We start from the raw sequence: 6,040 nt of genomic DNA on the forward strand, positions 1-6,040 counted from the left end.
AAATAATAAATTCATTAATTTGATGTATCTATTATCAATAGATGATGTATCCTACAAACTAAATACTTAGATACATGAGTATCATACAAGTACATTCATATGTATCATAGAAGTATCTAGTATTAATTTTGTGTATTTGTTATATGTGTCTATTTATATGATCTAATTTTAATTTCTTGTTTTTTTTCATATGTATCTAGTATTAATTTGATGTATCAAGTATCAATTTCATACATTATATTCAAAAACATGTATCTCGGATACATAGTAAGTTGTAAGCATATACATAAATTATGTGTATCTAAATATGGAATATAATTGAAACAATCAAATTTAGGAACAACTCACGATGTTAGAGTATCTGTCTTATCACTAATACAAAAAAAAGTAAAAAATTTCATGTATCCAACATTGTTGCATATCTAATGGTGTATTTATTATGTCAAGTAAAGCTTGGCGTAATTCTTCCCTCTTGATTGAGTCGTTCCTATACTTAGATCTATTCTCGGCTTGAATGTTAGCGGATGAAGAGTCAGTCCCTACAATGAGAAACTCATGAGTGAAAATAGCAAATAGAAGTTTTTTGATTTAGTATAATATTGTTAATGTGAAGTACCTTTAACAAGAACCGTCTGATTTTGAGAATGAATGTGTAACGACCCGAACCGTCATTATTTAGGAGAAATAAAAATTTGAGAAAAATTCTGGGCCATTGTCCCGCCAGAGCGGGCCAAATGTCGCCAGGGCGGGGTAAGTTGGCGCCAAAGCGGGATAGGCGAGACATAATGTAAATAACGTGAAATCCTATTTTCTCCTTCTCCCAAAAATACCTAAATTAGTCGTAAAAGACCCTAGAAACCCTCAGAAAGTTGCTCTAAGCTTGGAAGGAAGGAGAAGGAGATTTCTAGCGTGGGGATGGCGATATCTTGCGGATTCTTGGACAAATTCAACGTCATGTCGTCCGAAAACCCAGAAAATTATCTACAACTCCTTCGTACAGCTGCTTGGAGCCCAAGTAGGCTAGGTTTTATAAATTGAGTAGTTATAAATATGTGTTCACTGCGTAATATATGTAAATCAATGGTAGAATTATGCGTAGGCCCTTGGCACCGAACGAAATATGGCTAAATCCTAGGAAGAAGCCTTAGATGATGATCTAGGGTTAGGTATAGTTGAATTAATGCTTACATGATATACGTGGTTAAGTAGTTCGGTGGTGATGGTTGTGTTCTGTCATTGATGGTGGTATATTTGTTCTTGCGTTATTGTAATTTATGCATGTATGTGAACGAAGAATATTGATCACACCTAATGGGAATAAGTATGAACGAAGAACTGTATGTTATGAATCACCTCTTGTTGCATGATTTGTGATGATATACAATGTGATTGTGATTGTGGATCGGGTGTTACGTTCTAACACACTAACTAATTGGGATTGGTTACCACGTTCTGGTATGCTAACAGTTTGGGTTTGGGTTCCGTGATAGGACCAATGACTTGTCATAATTGTGTACCTGGATAATGTGAGTTTGATCATGGTTTCGTAATGAGATTGATGTTGTATTTCTCTGAGTTGTGTTATGGTTGTGAGGTCTTATGCTTGATTGTTTGTCTATGCTGAGTAGACTTGGTAATTATATTGGTGGAAGGTGAAACGAAGGTGGGGATTCAACGTCTCGAGAATTGTTAATGTCCAAGTGAGGGAGTCGTGTGTTGTGATGGCAAGGAGTAGGGTTAGTGTACGTGATGTAAGTGCTTAGGGGGATTTCACCCTGGAGAAATGGATTGTGTTTAGGGGTTAGGAAGCGTGGCGTAATGTACCATGTGGCAATGACCGGGTAATGTGTAAAGGGAGTAAGAGAGGACGTCATCAGTTAATTAGAATACTTGTAGTTGTACTTGGGGATTTTCCTATGCATTAAAATGGTTAGGCAATGATCAAGAACCTAGTAAGTAGGTTGACCGAAAAGGGGTTAGTAGTTAGAGTGCTAGTGTGATCTGCCGATAATTTGAAAGAGGGGAATGTGAAAAAGCGAGTGGTTTTAATTCATGATCCTACTAGTTGGTTTCTTATATTGTGCGGTGGGCGTCGGGTTGACCGATGATGCCTACCAGTACGTGTGTTTTGTACTGATACTACTCTTGCTATGTCTTTTGACATAGTCTAGTTGTAGGATCAGTGATGTTTCATTAGGTGAAGACGAAGAAAATCTCGAGCAGCTTATAATTTTCCTTCCGCATGGTGGAAGCTGTGTCTTTTATTTATCCTGTCCAATTGTACTCTTAGTAGCTCTGGTACCTGTTTAGACTAGATCATTGAGGGTGTTAATTACTTTACAAGTCTTGACCAAATTGTATTAAAGGTTCTTATTTATAAGATTCTGTTAGTATATGTTATTTCCGCTTATTTAATTTTCTGCATGTTTTAAATTAATTGGGATATGAGGGTTCTCCTACTTAGGTGGTAGTATGTAGGTGCTTGCACGACCCAGTGGGTTGGGTCGTGACAAATTGATATCAGAGCCTAGGTTACCTGTCTACCAGTACAAGAGCAAAATATGAAATAAACTTTTGTGGATTGGTGTGTTGACGTCCACACCTAATCTTCAGGAAGTTATGAAGCATTATAGGAAGTTGTCTCATCTTTGCTCTCCTTTCGTGCGAGTGTCACTTGTGGTATGAGTTGAGCCCAATTGGTATCTCCCGATTCTAATTAGTATCTCAACGAAGTGAACTAGACGTCATCGTTATGACTGAAGGGACACAAGCAAAGTTAATTGGACTGAGAAGGTTTCAATTGGTATTTGGCCTTAGGGGCTGTATAAGGCATAGATGATCATTAATGGCCATATATGGGACGAACGAACTAATAAGTTGAAATTGTTGTGGTGTGTAGTAGGTAACTGTGAATGTGTGCTTCTTGTCGTTTGAAATAACTGTGTATGTGAAAGTCTTCTTGGGTGTCTGAATTTACTGATAATATGAAAGTATTATGGCAGATGTATGTGACATGATTAAGGACACAGTGTTGCGTGTCTGGATTGATATGTTCAAAACATTGGCTGAGTTGTCGAAATTATTCAAGTGTAACTACTTGAGTATCGTGAAACCCGTTGAGGGAAGAAGTTATAACTAAGTTTGGGTGCGAGGGTCTAGATAAATTATGGGGTATTTGTAAGACGAAACTTTGGATGTGCGTCGCAAACAACAAATAATCGTGTGAATGTATGGGTGTAACGTTGAATTAGTGGGAACGAGTTGGATGTTGTATCGTTAAGATTGACTAGGAGTAGTTAATGATTTTCCTAGCTTGGAGATTTATCTTAGATTGTCCGATTAAGCTGGGAACCTTGGGAAAATTTTTAGAGAAACGTAAAGAACCCAGAAATTATTGGCCTGGGTTCTGGTTTCGTCTGAGCCATTGGGGCGGGATTATTCCCATCATAGCGAGACCACCAGAGCGGGACAGGGTGAGACAGAACCTAAGTCCTGCCTCCCCTGTCTTCCCTAAATTCAATTTTTCAACCCCGAATGGGGTCCGAACAAATCCCTGCAATCCCTTCAGTGTTCAGCAAATCAAGTATAAATGATAAAACTCAGTAATTAATCAGTAGTTGCATAAAACAGCTAGAAAACCAGCATCCATGTGCTACAAAAACTTAGGAAAGCAAAAGATAAAAATGGAGTTGTTCTAGAATTTACAATCCCAAGACATGCGAAAAACCAAATCAGGGACTCTGGGACTAGGAGGTGTCAATATCTGAGCACAGATCCTCCGGAGGCACAAGGCCTGTCACGGCCTCGTCCAGGAAAGTAAAGTGCTGGAAATCTTTTTTTTCGACTCGGGGAAGCTCCTGACCAGGGCAACACAAGTGAATATAGTCCTCATGGTCTTTCATATCCGGACCATCAGACGATCCCTCTCTAGACCTTTCATCCTCTCTAGCTCCCAGCGGACCATCTCGACCTCTAAGGCACGATTGGGTGGAACCGGAGTGAAGTAAGCAAAGGCACTCCCCAACCTCTTTTGGATAGCCATAAAATCCTCTTCGACCAGTGCACCTGAGAGTGGTGTCATCGTCCGAACCCGCGGCCGTCTTGCTGCTACTAGCCCTGCCCGTTCTCCTCATCTTGCTCTTGGAAGTAGAACCTGCCCTAACCAAAAGAGGGTAAAGGGGGGGGGGGGGATCCATAGAAAGTACCTCATCGGCATCAAAAAGTGGCACTCCCGCCTGCTTGCACAGCGCAGTAATAAGTCCCGGTAGGAAGAAAGCCTTTTTGTTACCCCGGTAGAACATCTTCCACTCCGAAATGCTCTGCGCGTCCACATTCAGTTCTATACCCTGTATGGCGCACACCACCACTAAATCCCGGGGAAAGGTCATGTCGATGCGGTTGCCCGACGGACGGATCCTCCTAGTCAACACGTCTAGCCACCTCTTAGAATCGGGTGACCAATCTGTGCTAGTAATACCCTCTGTCGTAGGCCAGTAAGCCTGATCCCAGCGCCCAGGCTCAACCAAAGTGTCTCTCAGCCACTCCAGATCCATCTCCCTCAGCTTGACCTCATACTCTGCGTTCGAGACCTCCTTGCACTTCTAAAGCCTCATTTATGGCAGTGGCATTCAAGGGAATGTCAACTCCCCGGATACGTATGACGGGGTGAGAGTCATCCCATCGTACAGTAGGCAGGATGGCGTAAAACTCCCTCACCCAAGTAGAACGTGCATCTGGGGGAGCTTCAGTCAGTAGAGCCCATCTGAATTCCATCTGGTGAGCATAAAATGCAGGCGCCTTCTCCTCTAGCTTGTGCAACACGAACCCTCTCTCGCAATAGAACCTCATGTTGCGTTTGTCGTGATGCCTTTCCCGACTCGCGGCATCAGGGAACCGAATGAAGAGTAAGTTTTCTTCATTTTGACTTGCCATTTAGAGAGCCTGCAATAAGTTGAATATGAGTTAGAACACAATAGGATAGTCGATTTAAAGTTAAAACAAGAAGAGGGAAATTTTTGGGTTAATGGTGCAGGCCACTGGTCTGGAGTATCCCGCCACAGCGGCCATATTCCCGCCCTCGCGAGATTATTAAGGCCGCCATAACGGGATGAGACGAACACCAGGCACAATAATGGCACATCTCCACCCCAAAACCTTCTTTTTCGACAGAATTTAAGCAGATCAAAGTATATAAACTACCCTAGGACCTAAATAAGCAATTATTTCAGCAAAATAACTCCTAAATGAGGTCTAAATTGGAGTTTCACACCAAGAGAACCTTCAACTTCCCCCACCCGTATATATATCGATTTAACTAAATTTCTTTTGAAATCTTTACGCCCAGGAAGTTGTGGGAACGTTGGGGACGTAACGGAAGTACCTATGCTACATTTTTCTATCCAATCAAGCACCTATATTCAAGTTCAAAAAATGACCACCAAAACCTATTCTAATCAATTGTTTAAGGTCATGCAAGCGTAGTTAAGCAAGTAACGAAGTAAAGAGAGTAAAGAGCAAGAGCGTTACTTTAATATGGACGTTCGGAACAAAGAGGTTGAGAAAGTTTTGGGAATTTTGAGTTAGAAAAGGAGGAAATGAGGAAACCATTCCGCATTTCCTCCTTTATTGTTTACGATTCCCCCGCTACAATGGGAGATTTCCCGCCACAGCGGCTTCGCCTTAGCGGAAGACATGTCGCTCTGGCGGGATCAGGCTGTGAAAATTTGGATGCGTTCATTGTAAGTTGCCTCATTTTTTTCTAGGCCTTGAGTACAAAACCTTTTGTGTGCCGATTTTCCGAAGAGTCACCATTCGTAGTGATCTCGTAGTGGACCAATTCTTAGTTTAGGAGTACTCCGAGTAACTGAGTTAGGGCGTGTGACGATTCGTGTATTAGTCGTTCGGGGACGAATAAGGGGTAAATTGGTATCTATTGTAACGACTCGAATTGTCGTTATTTAGGAGAAACAAAAATCTGGGAAAATTCGGGGCGATTATCCCGCCAGTGCGGGCCAGATGCCGCTAGGGCGGGGTAAGTTGG

This window comes from Solanum verrucosum, unplaced genomic scaffold, assembly GCF_900185275.1.
Source record: "Solanum verrucosum unplaced genomic scaffold, falcon-dt-bn FXZP01000038.1, whole genome shotgun sequence".
In the NCBI taxonomy this organism is placed as follows: Eukaryota; Viridiplantae; Streptophyta; class Magnoliopsida; order Solanales; family Solanaceae; genus Solanum; species Solanum verrucosum.